The 21,087-nt window shown below is 41.0% G+C and overlaps 1 long non-coding RNA gene and 1 pseudogene across 1 annotated transcript; both read right to left on the bottom strand.

The window, feature by feature from the left end:
• Positions 1 to 593: 593 nt before the first annotated feature.
• LOC129658811 (elongation factor 1-beta-like) lies at positions 594 to 11,808 on the bottom strand (annotated as a pseudogene).
• Positions 11,809 to 13,203: 1,395 nt separating this feature from the next.
• LOC129658947 (uncharacterized) lies at positions 13,204 to 21,070 on the bottom strand. Its single transcript, XR_008717607.1, has 3 exons — positions 20,717 to 21,070; positions 20,358 to 20,411; positions 13,204 to 13,323 (listed from the first exon to the last, which is right to left on the bottom strand). It is a non-coding gene; the product is annotated as an uncharacterized LOC129658947 (long non-coding RNA).
• Between the last annotated feature and the right edge of the window lie 17 nt (positions 21,071 to 21,087).

Here is a 21,087-nt window from a genome sequence, read left to right as displayed (position 1 = left end):
GCTAGAGAATGGGTTGGGAGGGTTGTTCTGGGACAAGGGGCAATTTCTGTAATTTACATGAGAAGTAACAGAGTTTAAACAAACATAGAGATGATGTGGATATGATTATAGCTCTTATTTAAACAGCACTGACTTAGCCATTATGGTTGGTCCTTTCCAAATCACAATAAAGGGAACAACTTGTCTGTGGAAGCAGGGAGTGGCAGGAAGATGGGCAGAGAGCTGTGTTTATAATTGGAGTTTTATGCAAAAGATTTGGAAAAAGATTAATCCGTTTGTCTGCTCTCATACTGATCTAGGGCTTTCCAGGTGGCACTAGTGGTAAAGACTTCAGCTGCCAATGCAGGAGACATAAGAGACAGGTTTCTATCTTTGGATTGGGAAGATCCCCTGGAGGCGAGCATGGCAACCCACTCTCATATTATTGCCTAGAGAATCCCATGGACAGAGAGAGGAGCCTGGAGGGCTTCAGTTCATGGGGTCACAAAGAGTTGGACACGACTAAAGCAACTTAGCCTGTGCACACAATCTAACCTTTTTTTTTTTTTTAATCTTTCAAACTTTTATTTAAGGGCACTGATCCACAATGGATTTTAGATCTTGTTGAATGCAGCCACGTCCATAAACTGTATATACTCGTCAAAAGCAGTGATCTGCTCCTCCAGCATGTCTGTCCCAACTTTGTCATCCTCAACTGTACACTGTATTTGAAGTTTTTAAATGCCATACCCAACCAGAACTAATTTAGAAGAGGCTCGGACCAAGCCATCCTCTTGAACGCTTCTGATGCACTCCTCTAGTTTTGCTAGATCTGTCTCACCATCCCAAGGTTTCACATCTAATAAGTTGGAAGACTTGGCAACAAGGTCTGGATTTTCGGCTTTCTTTGACTCATACTGTGCAAGGCGCTCTTCTCATCACCTCTTGGCTTCTTCACTTTCGTCCTCCTCCTCAGATCTGAAGCAATCAATGTCATCATCGTTATCTTTACTATCTGTAGCTCCACTTTCTGTGGTGTCTGCCACATTAGCAGGGCCATACTTTCCTAAGGCCTTCTTCACTCCTGACAGGCTGGCCTTTCCCTTTTCATAAGAGGTGGTGTGACTATAACAACGGAGGGCATAACACAAGTTGGCAAGTGGTGGGCTGGAGATGGCTTCAAATACTGCCACATCTGCTTTTAATGGCACGTACCACTCAATGTGGCTCTTGTCCGCCAAGCAGTCATTGAGCACTTGGAGGCCTGCAGGTCTTTTTGGTCTCCAAAACCCATGCCGATGGCTAATGGGGAACCGGGCGGCAGCAGAGGGAAAGAAAATCGCGAGCACTCCACAGCAAGCGCTAAAAGGGAAAAAAAGGCGAACTTTTTTTGAAGTCTAGTCTTAAGTTTCTTCGGGTTTCAAGTACTGTTGAGTCTGAAGCTTATTCAATACTGATTTACCATAAAAATTAATTAACAATCCACAAGTTTCTTTAAGACAGAAAACGTAGAATATGAAAATCCAGTGATCCATCCTTATACGTTCCTACCAAGCTAACATATTTTAGTAGAAAATCATTTACTGCACGTTTTGCAGAAAGAACACAGTTTACCTGAAACCATAGGCAGATGAAGGCTTTCAGAATGCATTAAAGTGCTGGTGAAAAGTGAAAGTGAAAGTCGCTCAGTCGTGTCCGACTCTTTGGGACCCCATGGACTATACAGTCCATGGAATTCTCCAGGCCAGCATACTGGAGTGGGTAGCCTTTCCCTTCTCCAGGGGATCTTCCCAACCCAGGGATCGAACCCAGGTCTCCTGCATTGCAGGCTGATTCTTTACCAGCTGAGCCACAAGGGAAGCCCAAGCATACTGGAGTGGGTAGTGCTGATAAATGAAAGTAAACAAATAAAAGCATAGTCATGAAATGAAGATGGGTCAAATACAATTATACATAACAGTAAAAATAATTAACACAAGTGAATTATCAAATGTGCTAATGGTGTAATTTAAAGAAGAATTGGGTGTTTTGTTTGTTATTGATGTGATTTCTGATGTAGAGAGTTTTTTCTTTGCTTTGCTTTTGTATCCAGGTCTGTTCTAGATGGCTGTTTCCTCAAGAATGGACCACAAACCTACAAACCAAGGGAAAAGACAAATATGGAGAAAGGTCAGGATGAAGGAGGAAAGGAAAACAGAAAGAGAAGGAAAGGGAGTCTTTCCTCATTGTAAACCAGTGTGTTCACTGTGTCTTCTCTGACCCAGTCTCCATGCTGGGATCGGCAACAAAAGTCAGTAGGCCTTAATGCTCAAAGCCTACCAACTGTTGGAAGAGGTCATCCAGAGAACATGACCACCAGTTAACCAGGAGCTGGACCTGCACAACTGGCTTCTTACACCCTCCCTTGCCTTTGGAATGTATGTTCTGCCCACCATTCTAACAGTGGAAACAGTTTCAAGGACACAGCCTTGAGAGAGCTATGTTTAGTGAGACCATCTGGATGGTATACAAGGCCTCTACATAAACTCTTAAGATTCTGGTGGGCAGTTGAGGACATCTACTCATCTTGCAGCTGCCCAAGACAAGGCTTCTATGTAAGTTCCTTGTCTATTAACCACCACCTACCAATCTAGATTCACCTGCCTCTTTCTTTGTTCTCTCCTTGCCCTCTGTCCCCGTGCTGCAGTCCATGGGGTCGCAAAGAGTCTGACATGACTGAGCGACCGAACTGAACTGAACTGCCCTCTGTCCATGGAATTTTCCAGGCAAGAATACTGGAGTGCGTAGCCATTTCCTTCTTCAGGGGATCTTCCCGACCCAGAGATTGAGCTCACATCTCTTGCCCTGCACTGGCAGATGGATTCTTTCCCACTACACCACTTGTGTGCTGTGCTCAGTCGCTCAGTAGCGTTCAACTCTTTGTGACCGCATGGGCCCACCAGGCTTCTCTACCCATGGGATACTCCAGTCAAGAATGCTGGAGTGGGTGGGGATCTTTCCAACCCAGGGGTCGAACCCAGGTCTCTTGCACTGCAGGCAGATTCTTTACCAGCTGAGCCACCAGGGAAGCCCCTAAACACATGGTTATCTAACATTATTTGCACAAAGGTGAAGCACAGGAAGGAAGAGAACACAGAGTTCCTTACAGAGTTTTGTGTCTGGATCCTATGAGCCCTTCCTTAGTGTCTCTATCTCACCGAAGCTTCCCCAGCCACTTAGTTCCATAGAGCCAATACTTCTCAAAGTACAGCGTTCACTGGAATAACCCAGGCAGATAGCTTAGAATCCAGAATCTTTGGCTTCATGCCAAAGGTTAATCCACCAGGTCTGGATAGAGTGTACGTTGTTAATGAGCCTCTCAGGTGCTACCCATGCACAATGAAGCTGAAGAAAGTGATTCTGAAAGTGATTCAGCCCTAGAGAGACAGATTCAGGTCAGCGGAGGACCCACAGATTCTCTGAATTTTTAGAAACGCAGATAGTCGTTATAGCCATTAGAAAGGTTGAGTATAAATCAAGAAGGCCAGTTCAGATATTAAAAAAAACTGGAAGATTGTATTAAAGATCGAATGGTACTGGTAATAAGGAATGGTACCCATATGGCTTCAAAAGTTTTTTGCTTTGTTTTTTATTTTTTTTATGGCTGCATTGGGTCTCTTTGCTGCTCTCAATCTCTAGTTTCAGTGAGCAGGGGCTAGTCTCTAGTTGTGCTTCATGAGCTTCCCTTGCTGGCAGAGTACCAGCTCTAGGCATGCAGATTCTGGAGCACAGTCTCCGTAATTGTGGCACATGGGTTTAGTTGCCCCACGGCATGTGGACTCTTCCTGCACCAGGGATCAAACCCATGTCCCCCACTTTGGCAAGCAGCTTCGTAACCACTAGACCACCAGGGAAGTCCTGGCTTCAGATATTTTTAAAACTATTCTAAAATTGTTTTCTGCTTACATGACGAAGAGATAGTTCTGACAGGAGAAAAGTAGAACATTTACGACTAAATATCATAGATAAAGCAAAAGGCCTAAACATAAATAGCAGACTCACCATGGTTAGCAACAGGGCAACAGAATGACATGTTTATCTTTATAAACTTGTAGTTGCTGGAGCCCCACTCCAGACCTATGGAGTCAAAATCTTTGAGGATAAACCCCAGTCAAAGAACATGTTGATACACTCTAAGAGCTGAGAACCACTGCTTTAAACCAGGGCCACTTGAAGGAAATTTACCTAAATTGTAAGGTTAGCTTTCTGAATGATGGTTTCCTTCACAAGCTGAATCTATCCCACTAAACTGTTGAACTGATCATCACAATTATAAGCACTACAAATATACATATATCTAAAATATTAAATTACTGGCAAATTTGTTTTTATTAAAAATATTTTAAAGCCTAAAATATAATTAGGTTTATATAAAGTTTTATCATTTAGGCTTTGCTGGTGGCTCAGATGGTAAAGAATCTGCCTGCAATGCGGAAGACCCCAGTTCAATCACTGCGGTGGGAAGATCAGATCCCCTGGAGAAGGAAATAGCAACCCACTCCAGTATTCTTGCCTGGAGAACTCCATGGACCAAGAATCCTAGACGGCTAGAGTCTATGGGGTCGCAAAGTCTGACACAACTGAGCAACTAACACACAAAGTTTTATCCTTTATAAGTATCCTTTATAAGTATCCTTTATATGTATTATATCCTATATAATACATATAGTCACATGTATTAATGACAGTAACATTTTCAAATGGAAGTTATTTTCCACATTTGACTCATGAAGAAACAGAGAGAGTAAATTAGTCCAGTGATTCTCAAGCTTGTTTATGTGTTGACATCAATCACTTGGCGGGGAAACGTCGAAAAACACTGAGGCCTGTGTCACAGCACTAGAAAGTGTGATTTAATTGGTCTTGGGTGTGGCCTGGGTTTTGGAATTTTTTAGAGACCCTGTGTGGGCTTTCCTGGTGGCTCAGATGGTAAAGAAGCCCTGTGATTCTAACTGGCAGACAAGTTTAAGAAACACTGAACTAGCCCCCAGTCACTCAGATGGTAATTAACAAGGCTGGAATTCAGGCATTCTGACATCAGGTTAATGCTCATGGAGTTGTATTTGGCATAATGATCAAAGAGAACCATTAACCTCAACCAATATTTATTAAGTTTCTCAATATAACAGAGTTTCCAAATTTCTCTGGCCATAAGAATCAACTCAGTTGGGTGTTAAAAATACAGATTCTGAGCGTCTTTCGCAGAACTTTCTGATTCCATAGGTTTGGAAAGGCCCCAAAGGCCTGGAGTATGCACATGCTTCACAAGCCACCTTAGTCTACTTGGGATGCTGTAACAGACCCTGGGTGGCTTGTAAAAAATAGAAATTTCTCAGTTCTGGGGGCTGGGAAGTCCAAGAGCAAGATACTGGCAGATTCGGTGGCAAGTGAGAGCCTTCTTTCTGGCTCATAAATGGTTGTCCTCCTACTGTGTCTGCACACACAGAGAGAGCTCTCTGGGGTCTTTTTTATGAGGAGAGAGTAGCACATGCATGCTCAGTCATGTCCAATTCTTTTCGACCCTGTGGACTGTAGCCCGCCAGGCTCTTCTGTCCATGGGATTCTCTAGGAGAGAATACTCGAGTGGATTGCCATTTCCTCCTCCAAGGGATCTTCCTGACCCAGGGATCGAACCCACACCTCCTATATCTCTTGCATTGTAGGTGGATTCTTTACTATTTGAGCCATGAGGGAAGCCCCTTTGGTTGTTCTTCAGTCACTGTCATGTCTGACTGTTTACGACCCCATGGACTGTAGCATGCCAGGCTCCTCTGTCCTCTACTATCTGCTGGAGTTTGCTCAAATTCATGTCTGTCAAGTCAGTGATGCTATCTAACCATCTCATCCTTGCTGCCCTCTTCTTTTGCCCTCAATCTTTCTCAGCATCAGGCTCCTTTCCAATGAGTCAGCTCTTCACATTAGGTGGCCAGAGTAGTGGAGTTTTAGCTTCACCATTTGTCCTTCCAATGCATATTCAGGGTTGATTTCCTTTAGGATCGAGGGGTTTGATCTCCTTGCAGTCCAAGGGACTCTCAAGAGTCTTCCCCAACACCACAGTTCAAAAGCATCAATTCTTTGGCAATCAGCCTTCTTTATGGTCCAACTCTCACATCCATACATGGCTACTGGAAAAACCATAGCTTTCACTATATGGACCTTTGTTGGCAAAGTGATATCTCTGCTTTTTAATACGATATCTAGATTTGTCATGGCTTTCCTTCCAAGGAGCAAGCATCTTTTAATTTCATGGCTGCAGTCACCATCTACAGTTATTTTGGAGCACCCCAAAATAAAATCTATCACTACTTCCACTTTTGCCCCTTTTATGAGGACACTAATTCTATTCATGAAGGCTCTGCCCTCATGACCTAATCACCTCTCAAAGGCTCTACCCCAAATACATTGGGGATTAGATTTCAGCCTACAGATTTGGAAAGACACACACATTTACAGTCTATAGAACAAGTACTTACATGATTTTTAGGATAAAATAAGAGTGGAAGAAACTATAACAAAGAATATCAAACCACACCATTCAGTACATAATAGTACTATTGAATGTCAAAGTTAGGTAACTGGACATGGAACAACAGACTGGTTCCAAATAGGAAAAGGAGTACGTCAAGGCTGTATATTGTCACCCTGCTTATTGAACTTCTATGCAGAGTACATCATGAGAAATGCTGGGCTGGAAGAAGCACAAGCTGGAATCAAGATTGCCGGGAGAAATATCAGTAACCTCAGATATGCAGATGACACCACCCTTATGGCAGAAAGTGAAGAGGAACTCAAAAGCCTCTTGATGAAAGTGAAAGTGGAGAGTGAAAAAGTTAGCTTAAAGCTCAACATTCAGAAAACGAAGATCATGGCATCTGGTCCCATCACTTCATGGGAAATAGATGGGGAAACAGTGGAAGCAGTGTCAGACTTTATTTTTTGGGCTCCAAAATCACTGCAGATGGTGACTGCAGCCATGAAATTAAAAGACGCTTACTCCTTGGAAGAAAAGTTATGACCAACCTAGATAGCATATTGAAAAGCAGAGACATTACTTTGCCAACAAAGGTCCGTCTAGTCAAGGCTATGGTTTTTCCAGTAATCATGTTTGGATGTGAGAGTTGGACTGTGAAGAAGGCTGAGTGCTGAAGAATAGATGCTTTTGAACTGTGGTGTTGGAGAAGACTCTTGAGAGTCCCTTGAACTGCAAGGAGATCCAATCAGTCCATTCTGAAGAAAATCAGCCCTGGGATTTCTTTGGAAGGACTGATGCTAAAGCTGAAACCCCAGTACTTTGGCCATCTCATGAATTGACTCACTGGAAAAGACTCCGATGCTGGGAGGGATTGGGGGAAGGAGGAGAAGGGGATGACAGAGGATGAGATGGCTGGATGGCATCACTGACTCGATGGACATGAGTCTGAGTGAACTTCAGGAGTTGGTGACGGACAGGGAGGCCTGGCAAAGGATCTAGTTGTATAAAACTATTTATTCATTAATTCAAGAAATTGTCTTTAAAAAAAAATTATTTGTGGTCAGGTTTTAGTTGCAGCATGTGTGATCTATGATCTTTGTTGCAGCATTCAGGATCTTTTAGTTGTGGCATCTGGAATCTTATTTCCTGCCCAGGGATTGAAACTAAGCCCCCTACATTGGGAGCTCAGAGTCTTAGCCACAGGACCATCAAGGAAGTCCTCAAGAAACTTACACATCTAAAGCACTCTGGTAGATAAAGACAAATTAAGTCAGAATTTTTGCTCTCAAAGACCTAATTATCTATGTACATCTCTTGTGGGAAAATACAAACTGAGCTGAGTATGGGATATAAGTCCAGGAGTCCTTATTTTCCTGAGAAAGTTACTGTTTAAGATTGCTTCAGCAAGCCTGTAATGAGAACTCTAACAGGCATTTGGGAGATACAGAAAACGTTGTGGTAGTGGCTGTGATAATAATAAAAGAAGGGCCAGGAGGTACTGGGATACCCTAAACTCAGAGTTGAAGGACACCTCCAGTGAAAGTCTGACCTTGCAGTAGGAGACAGTGATCATTCTTGTGTGAATGAGTCCAGGAAGAGGGGAGTGAATGTCGGGACTGATGAAGGAGAGATGACAAGCAGGAATCAGTTGGAAGGTGAGTAAGGCAAATTAGGAATGATAAAAATTTTGAATTTCTTGATCAGGCATTTGATTTTGATGTAACCTTTGCAAGATTTTATAGCTGGGACTGAAGCCAGGAAATCATAATAGTGTTTAATTAAGTTCATACTTTAAAAGTAATTCTGAGACATGGGTTCTGTCTTCTATTACTTTACACATCATCACCCCTTCCACCATCACCCAGCACACCCACACAGTCACAACTCACACACATACATGCAATTCTTAGCATAAAGCAGGTACAAAAATAAGTACTAAAAATACTTACATTGCAACCATCTAAACTGGCTTACTATTGAAGTATCAATAAATATACAACCCTAGGTGGAAAGATTTTAAGTCCAGGTAAGAAACACCCAGGGTTGGAAAGACAATGGAAATCAGACTGAGAACAGTGGACAGAAAAAGTGAGCAGCAGCATTAGTTAAGTAAACCGTAGTTCCTGTATTGAACCATAAACTTAAAGTGAAACAGAATTTAATAGCTAACTGAGTATGAGGTAACCTACTAGAAAGGAATTCCAAATAATTTTGAGGCTTTTCAGCTTGCCTGAACACCTAAGAGAAAGAGCTCTGGAAGGAAAACATGGTTGAGTCACGTCAAATTGGAGGTAATAAGTTCTAATTAAACAAATGATAAACCATCCTAGTAGTGATATCCTGAATCTAAGAGTAAAATAGAAAAGTCCTGATATATATATATGAAAAATCAATTCATGATCCCTGTTCCCACTCAAATCTGGCCTACATCTGACCCCCAAAAAAGCAAGAGATTTATTTATTTTTTTTAATTGGAGGAAAATTGCTTTACAATTTTGCATTGGTTTCTGTTGTACAACAATGCGAATCGCTCATAAATATCTGTATTTCCCCTCCTTCTAGAGCCTCAGTCCCCTCCCCCCATCACACCCTTCTACATCACAGAGCACCAGGCTGGGCTCCCTGTGCAATACAGCAGCGTCCCACTAGCCATCTACTTTACACGATAGAGTACATATGTCAACACTACTCTCTCAACTCGTCCCACCCTCTCCTTCGCCTGCTGTATCCACAGTCTGTTCTCTACATCTGCATCTCTATTCCTTCCCTGCAAATGCGTTCATCAGTACCATTTTTTTCTAGATGCCGTGCACAGGCGTTAATATACGATATTTGTTTTTCTCTTTCTGACCTACTTCCCTCTGAATAACAGGTTCTAGGTTCAGGAAAGCAGAGATTCTTAGAACCACTTCTAGCTTTTCCAAACCCAGTGCTCTTCTACATGTTTTCATAACCAGCTCAAGACTGTCACCCAGGAATAAAATCACTTGAAATAGGAGGAAACTAGAGCCTGAACTAGGGTAAGGGTCTCCCCATTAGGGAGTCTCTAAGATTTACTAAGCAGTTCTCATTTGACGTGGCAGCAGCAACAGCAAGCAGAAGAAAGCCACAGACTTTTAGCACTGGAAGGAATCCTAAGGTCGGTCTAGAGGTCAGAAGCATAAAATGTTAATAAGGAATTTGAAATCAATAAGAAATCATATAACCAGGATTTCCAAACATTTTCAAAGGTAAGGATCTCTTCTATTTATTTCTAGTGTCAAAATTTTAATCTTCCTTATATCTGCAAATTGTAAAATTAAGTATGTACACTATAGAACAAATCCAAGCATTACCACAGAATATAAGTGAAAATGCAACTTCCCCCTCCTCCAGCCTCAGCCCAAAGATCACTCCCTAGAGACAGCCTCTGTTAACATTTTAGTGAATATCATTAAAAGCCTATGCTTATATATAAAATATTTACTTAAATAGAATCATATTTCACATGGTGTTGTACAAGCTGCTATTTTCACTCAAAAGAAAAAGAAAGAAAGAAAACATCTTGACCTCATTTTTAAAATAGCTGTCAGTGTTCCAATACCTAAATGTACCATAATTTAGTTAACTAACCCTTCCTTTAGAAGGATAAGTTACTGTTTTTAAAGTTTTAATATTATAAAAAGTGTTGTGATGCTCATCTCCAAATGTTCACTTTTGTACATTCACCTAATTATTTCTGTGGGAAAAAAAACCCTAAAAGTGGAAACGTGAGATCACAGGCATGCACAATCAACATTTTTTATATATTGCCAAGTTGCACCCCATAAAACAATGTAAAATTTTTGCTTCTAACCTAAGCGTCCATTAGTCAATATGTGGATAAAAAAGTTGTGATCTATATATATCATATTTAATATATGTATAAATATTATTCTCCCTGGAGTAGGAAATGGCAATCCCACTCCAGTATTCTTGCCTGGAAAATTCCATGGACAAAGGAGCCTGGTGGGCTACAGTCCATGGGGTCACAAAGAGTCGGACACGAATGAGTGACTGAGCATGCACACGTAATATTTTTCAGCCATAGAAAAGGAAACCCTCCCATTTCCAACAACAAGGATGCAGCAGAACAGCATTATGTTAAGTGAAATAAATCAGAGAAAGACAAATAGTACATGATCTCGCTTACATGTGGAATCTAAAAAAAAAGCAAAAACCTCCAAACTCACAGAAAGACAGATCAGACTTGTGGTTACTATAGGCCAATGGTGCGAAAGGAGAAACAGCAGGATGATGACTAAAAGTGCAAACTTTCAGTCATAAGATAGGTAAGTACTAGGGACATAATATACAACCTGATGACTGTATGATACACAAGACATTTGTTGAGAGAATAGAGTCTAAGAGGTCTCATCATAAGAGAACTTTTTAATTTTTGTTGTACCTGTATAAGAGGATGGATGTCAGTTAAACCTACTGTAATAATCATTTCACAATACACGTAAATCAAACCATCAAGCTATACACTTGAAACTTCTACAGGGATGTATGTTGATTATTTCTCCATAATACTGGAAAAAATTTTGTTTTCATCCTCAGTTTATGAGAGTACAGACTTGTCCACGTCCAATATCTTCAAAACTAAGAATTTTGCTTTTTTCATGTTTGCCAGTATGATAAACAAAAATGTTTTTAAGTTGAAAATTTTGTATTGAATAATTCTTTTGAAAAAGTTTACTAGTTTAATTTCTTCTTTTATGAATTGTCTGTCCCTGGGCTTTTCAGTGGGAGTGTTCATGAGAACCCTTCTTCAATACTAAAAAATTCTTAGACTCTCTCCCACTAAATAGCAATATTAATTACACACATAATATTGACCAATAAAATACATAATACAATGTTACTGTTAACTCAGTAATGACCAAGATAGAGTAACAGGAACCAGATGTATGCCTCTACCTGAAATAAGTAAAACAGACAATGCCATTCAAATATTAGATATTAGGGGGAAATATTTATCCTTCCATCCCTCCACTGAAGTCCCTGGCACTGATTTCTTTTTTCTTTTCCATCTGCATAGTTTTGCCTTTTCCAGAATGTCATATAACTGGAGTCATACAGCGAGGCCTTTTTGGACTGGCTTCTTTCACTTAGCAGCATGCTTTTAAGGTTCCTCCACGTTTTTTCTTAATAGCAAACTTTTAAACACTAATATTTCACCGTGTGGAGGTTTATTTATCTACTCACCCATTAAAAGACATCTTGCTTGCTCCAAATTTTGGACAGTTGTGAATAAAGCTGCCATAAATGTTCACGTGCAGGATTTTGTGTGACATGTTTTCAATTCATTTGCATAAAAACTAGGAAGTGAAATTACAGGTTAGTGTGTTAACAGCATGTTTAGTTTTATAAGAAACTGCCAGATACTGGGTTTCCCAGGTGGTGCTAGAGGTAAAGAACCTGCCTACCAATGCAGCAGACCTGAGAGATGTGGGTTCGATCCCTGGGTCGGGAAGATTCTCTGGAGTGTAGGAAATGGCAACCCACTCCAGTATTCTTGTCTGGAAAATCCCATGGCTAGAGGAGCCTGGCGGGCTATGGTCCATAGGGTCACAGATGTTGGACATGACCTAACGACTTAGCATACATGCACACCAGACTATCTTCCAAAGTGGCTATATCAATTTATATTTGCACCAGCAATGAATGATGGTTCCTTTTGCTTTACATTCTCAACTGTATTTGGTGTTTTTCAGTGTTTTGGATTCTAGTGGGTGTGCATTGGTATCTTGTTTTAATTTGCAGTTCCTTAAGGACAAAAGCACAAGCTGGAATCAGGATTGCCAGGAGAAATATCAATAACTTCAGATATGCTGATTACACCACTCTTATGGCAGAAAGCAAAGAGGAACTAAAGAGCCCCTTGATGAAACTGAAAGAGAAGAGTGAAAAAGCTGGCTTGAAACTTTACATTCAGAAAACGAAGATCATGGTATCTGGTCCCATCACTTCATGGCAAATAGATGGGGAAACAATGGAAACAATGACAGACTTTCTTTTCTTGCGCTCCAAAATCACTGCAGATGGTGACTGCAGCCATGAAGTTAAAAAGACACTTGATCCTTGGAAGAAAAGCTATGACCAACCTAGACAGCATATTAAAAAGCAGAGACATTACTTTGCCAACAAAGGTCCATCTAGTCAAAGCTATGGTTTTTCCAGTAGTCATGTATGCATGTGAGAGTTGGAACATAAAGCTGAGCACCGAAGAATTTTTTCTTTTGAACTGTGGTGTTGGAGAAGACTCTTGAGAGTTGCTTGGACTGCAAGAAGATCCAGTCAGTCAGTCCTAAAGGAAATCAGTCCTGAATATTCATTGGAAGGACTAATGTTGAACCTGAAACTCCAATACTTTGGCCACCTGATGTGAAGAACTGACTACTGGAAAAGACCCTGATGCTGGGAAAGATTGAAGGTGGGAGGAGAAGGGGACAACAGAGGATGAAATGGTTGGATGGCAACACTGATTCAATGGACATGAGTTTGAGCAAGCTCCGTGAGTTGGTGATGGACAGGGAAGCCTGGTGTGCTGCAGTCCATGGGGTTGCAAAGAGTCGAACATGACTGAGTGACTGAACTGAAGTAAACTTAACAACAAAATAGGGGAGCTGAATTAATTAGGATAAAGGCTGGGCTATAATAATATTCAAAAATATAATGACTTAAACAATATCAAACTTTATTTCCTTCTCATAAAACAATCCACTATGGGCAAATCAGGTGGTCAGGGATCCATCTCTTTGTCATCCTCAAAGTATTTCCCTCATCTGCATGGCCAGACAGGATCCAACCTGTGGGAAAGGGGGAAGGCAAAGGTAAGGGTGTGTTTCTTTCAAAGGGACGACTCGAAGTTACACACGTTTTTCAGTCACATTGTATTGGCCAGAACCTGGTCACATGGCCATGCCATGCCATAAAGGAAGCTAGAAAATACAGTCTTCAGCTGGGCAAAATGTGCTCGGTTGAAATTTGTATTACTGTAGAAAAAAAGAATAAATAGTGAGACATGACTAACAGTATCTGTTACTAGTTACAGACACTAACAGTATCTGCCAAAGAAAGTTAGCAATGGAGTTAAAATTAGAATAGAAGGGGCTTCCCTGGTGGACCAGCGTTAAGAATCTGCCTGCCATTGCAAGGGACACAGGTTCAACCCCTGCTCTGTGGCAGATCCCACATGCTGCAAGGCAGCTAAGCTCATGCGCCACAACTACCGAACCTGTGCTCTAAAACCTGAAAGCCACAACTATTGAGCCCATGTGCTGCACCTCCTGAAGCCCACGGGCCCTAGAGCCCATGCGCCACAAGAGAAACCGCCTCAATGAGAAGCCCGCACACCGCGAGAGAGTAGCCCCCATTCTCTGCAACTAGAAAAAGCCCGCAGAGAGCAATGAAGACCCAGCACGGCCAATAAATACACAGATAAATTTTTTATTAAAAAAGTAGAAGAGGAAAAGTGCATCTGATTGGGGATTAGGAAATGGGGGTTATAGTCCTAATTCAGCCTTACTCTGATTAAACCAAATTTTGACCCATGTTTCAACCTGAGTTCTTAGTAGAGTCTTCTAAACTGTCCCTGTGCACAGAGAAAAAGACACAGCAAAGACCTCGAGCACGCCTTCCTAGTCTTTGTTAAGTCCTGTTTTTTATTAGATAGTGACCCTTTGAGGTGGTCATTACCCGCAAGTCTGCCAAAACCAAGGCATGGCTATGACTTCTGGGCTAAAATTTGCCCAGATCCCAGTACAGTTCCTAGTGAGAAGCAGGGTTATACTGGATGGCACATGATTAAATAAAATTCTCCACTGGCAGTGAATAAGATGTCCCTTTTTTATGCCATCACCAGCAATTTTCTTGCAGAAGTTTCAGTGAATGATACTGGGGGTGGAAGTGTAGGGAGCTGTATTATTTATATATAAATCTAAGCTGGTGCAGCAATGAAAATAATTACCTTTCTCTTTAGTGTAAAATAAGCCTTTTCATTGTAGCCTTAATTTTGAAAGGAAAGGAAGTTAATTTTAATTAATGAAAGTTAATGCTTTTAATTAAACATCTGTTCTATTTTCACATGCACATAGAAGTTTGCTTAAAGATATAATCAGTCCATCCTAAAGGAAATCAACGCTGACTATTCATTGGAAGGACTGATGCTGAAGCTGAAGATTCAATACTTTGATCACTTGATGTGAAGAGCCAACTCATTGGAAAAGAGACTGATGCTGGGAAAGACTAAAGGCAAAAGAAGGTGGCGGCAGAGGATGAGATAGTTAGATAGCATCACTGACTCAATGGACATAAATTTGAGCAAACTCCAGGAAATAGTGGAGGACAGAGGAGCCTGGCATGCTGCAGTCCATGGGGTCACAAAGAGTCAGACACGACAAAGTGACTCAACAACAAAAAATAACTAAATGATGAGAGTAATAATGGAAGCTTTGTTTTGCTATGTAAAGAACACAACTGATCACAAGAATTAAACAAAAATTGGTCAATATATTTAGTACATATCCTTGAGTACATCTAATTTCTGCATTACAAGATACAGTGAATAAACAATGTTATCTCCACCAATAAAATTTAGCTTAATCTTTCTTTAAATTTTGATCACTGATAAAAATTAAACAAATTTAATAATGTTTAAAACATTTTTTTCAAAATTTACTCCTATAGATTATCTAATTTTAATCACCTAGAAACTGAAGCAAAAACATTTTTCTTAATGAACAGAGATTTGCATGTGTAGTTCATATTAAACACATTGATAATAAGAATAATTTAAGCTCTACCTTCAGATCAGATCAGATCAGTCGCTCAGTCGTGTCCGACTCTTTGCAACCCCATGAATCGCAGCACGCCAGGCCTCCCTGTCCATCACCAACTCCCAGAGTTCACCCAGACTCACGTCCACTGAGTCAGTGATGCCATCCAGCCCTCTCATCCTCTGTCGTCCCCTTCTCCTCCTGCCCCCAATCCCTCCCAGCATCAGGAGTCTTTTCCAATGAGTCAACTCTTCGCATGAGGTGGCCAAAGTACTGGAGTTTCAGCTTTAGCATCATTCCTTCCAAAGAAATCCCAGGGCTGATCTCCTTCAGAATGGACTGGTTGGATCTCCCTGCAGTCCAAGGGACTCTCAAGAGTCTTCTCCAACACCACAGTTCAAAAGCATCAATTCTTTGGTGCTCAGCTTTCTTCACAGTCCAACTCTCACATCCATACATGACCACAGGAAAAACCATAGCCTTGACTAGACGAACCTTTGTTGGCAAAGTAATGTCTCTGCTTTTGAATATGCTATCTAGGTTGGTCATAACTTTCCTTCCAAGGAGTAAACGTCTTTTAATTTCACAGCTGCAATCACCATCTGTAGTGATTTTGGAGCCCAGAAAAATAAAGTCTGACACTGTTTCCACTGTTTCCCCATCTATTTCCCATGAAGTGGTGGGACCGGGTGCCATGATCTTCGTTTTCTGAATGTTGAGCTGTAAGCCAACTTTTTCACTCTCCACTTTCACTTTCATCAAGAGGCTTTTGAGTTCCTCTTCACTTTCTGCCATAAGGGTGGTGTCATCTGCATATCTGAGGTTATTGATATTTCTCCTGGCAATCTTGATTCCAGCTTGTGTTTCTTCCAGTCCAGCGTTTCTCATGATGTACTCTGCATATAAGTTAAATAAACAGGGTGACAATATACAGCCTTGACGAACTCCTTTTCCTATTTAGAACCAGTCTGTTGTTCCATGTCCAGTTCTAACTGTTGCTTCCTGACCTGCATACAAATTTCTCAAGAGGCAGATCAGGTGTTCTGGTATTCCCATCTCTTTCAGAATTTTCCACAGTTTATTGTGATCCACACAGTCAAAGGCTTTGGCATAGTCAATAAAGCAGAAATAGATGTTTTTCTGGAACTCTCTTGCTTTTTCCATGATCCAGCAGATATTGGCAATTTGATCTCTGGTTCCTCTGCCTTTTCTAAACTCAGCTTGAACATCAGGAAGTTCACGGTTCACATATTGCTGAAGCCTGGCTTGGAGAATTTTGAGCATTACTTTACTAGTGTGTGAGATGACTGCAATTGTGCGGTAGTTTGAGCATTCTTTGGCATTGCCTTTCTTTGGGATTGGAATGAAAACTGACCTTTTCCAGTCCTGTGGCCACTGCTGAGTTTTCCAAATTTGCTGGCATATTGGGTGCAGCACTTTCACAGCATCATCTTTCAGGATTTGGAATAGCTCAACTGGAATTCCATCACCTCCACTAGCTTTGTTCATAGTGATGCTTTCTAAGGCCCACTTGACTTCACATTCAAGGATGTCTGACTCTAGGTGAGTGATCACACCATCGTGATTATCTGGGTTGTGAAGATCTTTTTTGTACAGTTCTTCTGTGTATTCTTGCCATCTCTTCTTAATATCTTCTGCTTCTGTTAGGTCCATACCATTTCTGTCCTTTATCAAGCCCATCTTTGCATGAAATGTTCCTCTGGTATCTCTGATTTTCTTGAAGAGATCCCTAGTCTTTCCCATTCTGTTGTTTTCCTGTATTTCTTTGCATTGATCGCTGAAGAAGGCTTTCTTATCTCTTCTTGCTATTCGTTGGAACTCTGCATTCAGATGTTTATATCTTTCCTTTTCTCCTTTGCTTTTCACTTCTCTTCTTTTCACAGTTTTTGTAAGGCCTCCCCAGACAGCCATTTTGCTTTTTTGCATTTCTTTTTTAGCAGGTACCAAAAGAGTATAGATGATGATGTCAAAGATGAGTCATAAAATAAAAGGATTTCAGAGCTGTAGAAAGCTGTATCTTTCTGGATGAATGGCAGAGAAAATATTTGCTTTATGGTGCCCATTCACCAAGAGGCACAAGGATTCTGCCTCTCTTGCTCTTGTTGGCTGAGAGCACAAGCAGCATTCAGAACATTAAAATATATTACAAACAGTACACTAACATGTATTTTATAATATGTAGATGGATAATTTGTGTCTATATATATTCATACATACATTTTATGCACATATGTGTTGAGATATACATATATGTAATTTTTTCCTCTCCAGCCCTAAGCAAACACCAATCTACTTTGTCTCTGTAGATTTCCCTATCTTAGACTTTATATGAATGGGATCATATAATACATTGACTTTTGTGGTGACTTTTTTCACTTAGAATGTTTTCAAGGTTCATCCAAGACACAGCATGTATCAGTATTTTGTCCTTTTTCACGACCCAGTAATATTCCACTGCACTACATTTTATTATTCATTCACTTATAGATAGTTTGATTGTTTTCACTTTTAACTGCTTTGAATAATGCTGCTATATGTGCAAGTTTTTGTGTGGACAGAGGTCTTCATTTCTTGTGGCTATATACATAGGGGTGGAATTGCTAGGTCATATGTTAACTGTGTTAATTACTTGAGGAACTGCCAGATCATTTTTCGAAGTGGATACATCCTTCTACATTCCCACCAGCAACGTATGAAGGTTCCTATTTCTCCACATTCCAGCTTGGATTTTTCTTTAAATAATAGCTTATTTGCTAAGAATGGTGGCACAGGAGAGGAGGGCAACACCCCAAGGAGCTAGCAGAGGCCATATAGCCCTGGACAGCCTACTTTCCAATTCTTTTAATGTGGGAGTAAAATAAATCTCTATCTCATTTAATCCACAGTTGATGTGTGTCTCTGCTAAGGGCAGCCTATCACAATTCCTAATTCATGTGGTCCCATTAGAAATGCAGAACCTGGGAAGCACCCCCAAAAAGATCATTGACTATGTAAAGATTTTTTGATCCTATGATTCTAGAAAATGCACATTATTTCTTCCACAATTTCACATGCCAACGTTCAGTAGCCATTCTCTTCTTAGTACCTGTGTTCCAATTATCTGCATTTTGAGGAGATACTGTGAACACACAAGCAGCTTGCCATCCAACTGGCTCTAGATGTCTAGATTTGGCTCATTAACAAACGTATCCACCCCAAAGCCAATCTTCTCAGAAATTGTTTCCGGTTCTCACTAGCACCTTGTGGGTGCTCTGCAAGACTGAAACAACTTGATATACAGAAGCAATGGAAGTATTATAAATGAACAGTTTTTTAAATGGGAAGGGAAAGCCCTCTCTGTGGCAATGCAGGACAAGCACCAGTTTATTATTTCTTCCTTTAAGTATTATCCCCAATGTTAGGACAACCCGAATAATGATGAAAAGTCATTTAACACTTTATGTTAAACTCTTTATGTTAAACCCAAGGCATTTCAGTGCCATGTTGACTAACATGGCCTTTTGCAAGGTACAAGGAAACCTGAGTAATTAGTTTCACGAATCAGCTTTCTTTCTTACTCCCCCCAGTACCTGTGTTCCAATTATTTGCATTTTGAGAAGATGCTGTGAATACACAAGCAACCTGCCATTCTACTGGCTCTAGATGTCTAAAGCTCATTGATGCCAAAGCTCATTAACAAATGTATCTGCCACAAAGCCAATCTTTAATAAATAGGGTTTCTAACACCTTTTCAGGTAACTAGTAAATAACCATTGGTGGAAAGGAGAACATTAGAATCAGGAAATTTTGTGACCTATTTCTCTCTCAATGCTTTGATTGATACATTCAGCCAACATTTATTGAGCAACTACTATCTTACAAATAACACTTCATTCTATTAAAAAAAGTTTCTATTAAACTCCCTAAGTTAGGTTTTTACAGTAAGTTAATGGTTCTTTGAATCAAATATTTTAAAACAAAATATCTTAATCATCTCCCTTTTGCAAGGAAGTCTTTTTTTCTCATTTTAAAAGGACTTTTTCCCCCTTTTTATAAACAAGACAATCACTTGGCTTGTGTTGTCAACAGATTCACTTGAGTACTTCTTATAAATGCCAGTTATATAGGAGCAATGTTTTTCTCTTCCCAAATTTCTCCTGAATCTCAGCTTCTCATCAATTTGCTGTTTTGTAGATCCTATTCATTCAGCATTTGGTTTATTCACAAACATTTTTTAAGGACGTGATATTTGCTCAGCTCTGTATTTTGTGCCCTACTGGGACAGGCTCAAACCCATCTATGACAAACAGAAACCCCAAAGAATATATCCAGAGAATTATGTCAACTTTAAAGGTTATATAAATTCCTGGAGCTGTACCATCTTGCTGCCATTCTATTAAAAGATCGACATCTTCTCCTATACTTTTTCTGTTTCCATCTTGGTCAGAGATCTTTCTATCGTGTGTGTGTGTTAGCCATTCAGTCTTATCCGACTTTTTGCAACCCCATGGACTGTAGCCCACCAAGCTCCTCTGTCCATGGAATTCTCCAGGCAAGAATACTGGAGTGGGTTGCCACTTCCTTCCCCAGGGGATCTTCCTGATCCAGGGATTGAACCCGGATCTCCTGTATTGCAAGGGGATTCTGTAATGTTTGAGCCACCAGGGAAGCCCCTTTCTATCTTGAGATTAAACTAAATCTCTTGGTTCAGACAACCCTGGATTCAAACACGCTGAACATCCTATTGGCGGAATGCCTTTATAGTACTCTAGGCAACGTTTACATCTGTAAAATATGGATAATACTCTACCCATTTTATTGGGTTGCTGAAGGATTACAGTAAAGTGTACAGCATATGCCTAGCACATAACAAGCAGCCCATTCATGTTACCTGTGGATTTCAGGCTTGTTTGCGTCATTACTCAATAATTATCTTTCCTTTCACCCTGTTAAATTGTTTCAATCAGTGACTATTCAATGAACCTTTTAAGAAATATATAACATGAGGGATGAGTCATAGTACATTAGGACTGCTTTTCAGCATAGATGATTTTAGCAAGCAACACCTTTTCTTCATGTGATCACAGTAGGGTACTCAAAAACAAGACGTTGGTTCTTTCCTGTTGACAAAGAATAAGAGAAGATTAAATTACTGTAAGTATCAGTAACCTAAGTAAAAAAAGATATGTGAATATATGGGGAAAAAAAATATATATATGTATGTATACAGTTGTTTTTCTTTTCATAGAGCCTTTTAACATTAAGCCCAAACTTGATTCCCAGATAGAGGCCTCTGTAACTTTTTTTGGCATTGGAGTGAAGACGTGTCCTGTCCTCTAAAGCCACGGAAATCTATCGTGGAGGCAAGTAGCACGCGCAAAGTACTGCACAGTGGGAACCCTGGGGCGTTCGCGGCTGCTCCCACCTGTCGGCCAGGTCATTGTGACGCAAATTCTATGGACACGTGGAACACCTGAGGGAGAGCCGGGGCGGGGTCACCCTGGGCGGTAGATCCAAGCGGGGGACACCCCAGGAGATGGGGGTCGAGGAAGGACCCGAGGGAGTAGAAAGAAGGAGACTCACTCCCCCCATCCCGGACCCGCCCCAAACAAGGTGAGGCCATCGGCCCCTCCCTCCTCTGGGTCCCGGGGTCCTGCTGAGAGGGGTCGCCCGCTGGGCGTCCTCGAAGGGGAGAAACAGGGAGGGGAGGCGACGGCGGGGTCCCGGCCCTAGGAGCTCGCTGGGAGGCGAGGGCGCCCGCTCCCCCCGACCGCTGCGCTGCGCTGCGGCGCGCAC

The sequence above is a fragment of the Bubalus kerabau genome, chromosome 8 (genome assembly GCF_029407905.1).
Source record: "Bubalus kerabau isolate K-KA32 ecotype Philippines breed swamp buffalo chromosome 8, PCC_UOA_SB_1v2, whole genome shotgun sequence".
Classification (NCBI taxonomy): domain Eukaryota; kingdom Metazoa; phylum Chordata; class Mammalia; order Artiodactyla; family Bovidae; genus Bubalus; species Bubalus kerabau.
The sequence above is the reverse complement of the archived record's forward strand: the minus strand, read 5'-3'. Positions and strand labels throughout refer to the sequence as shown.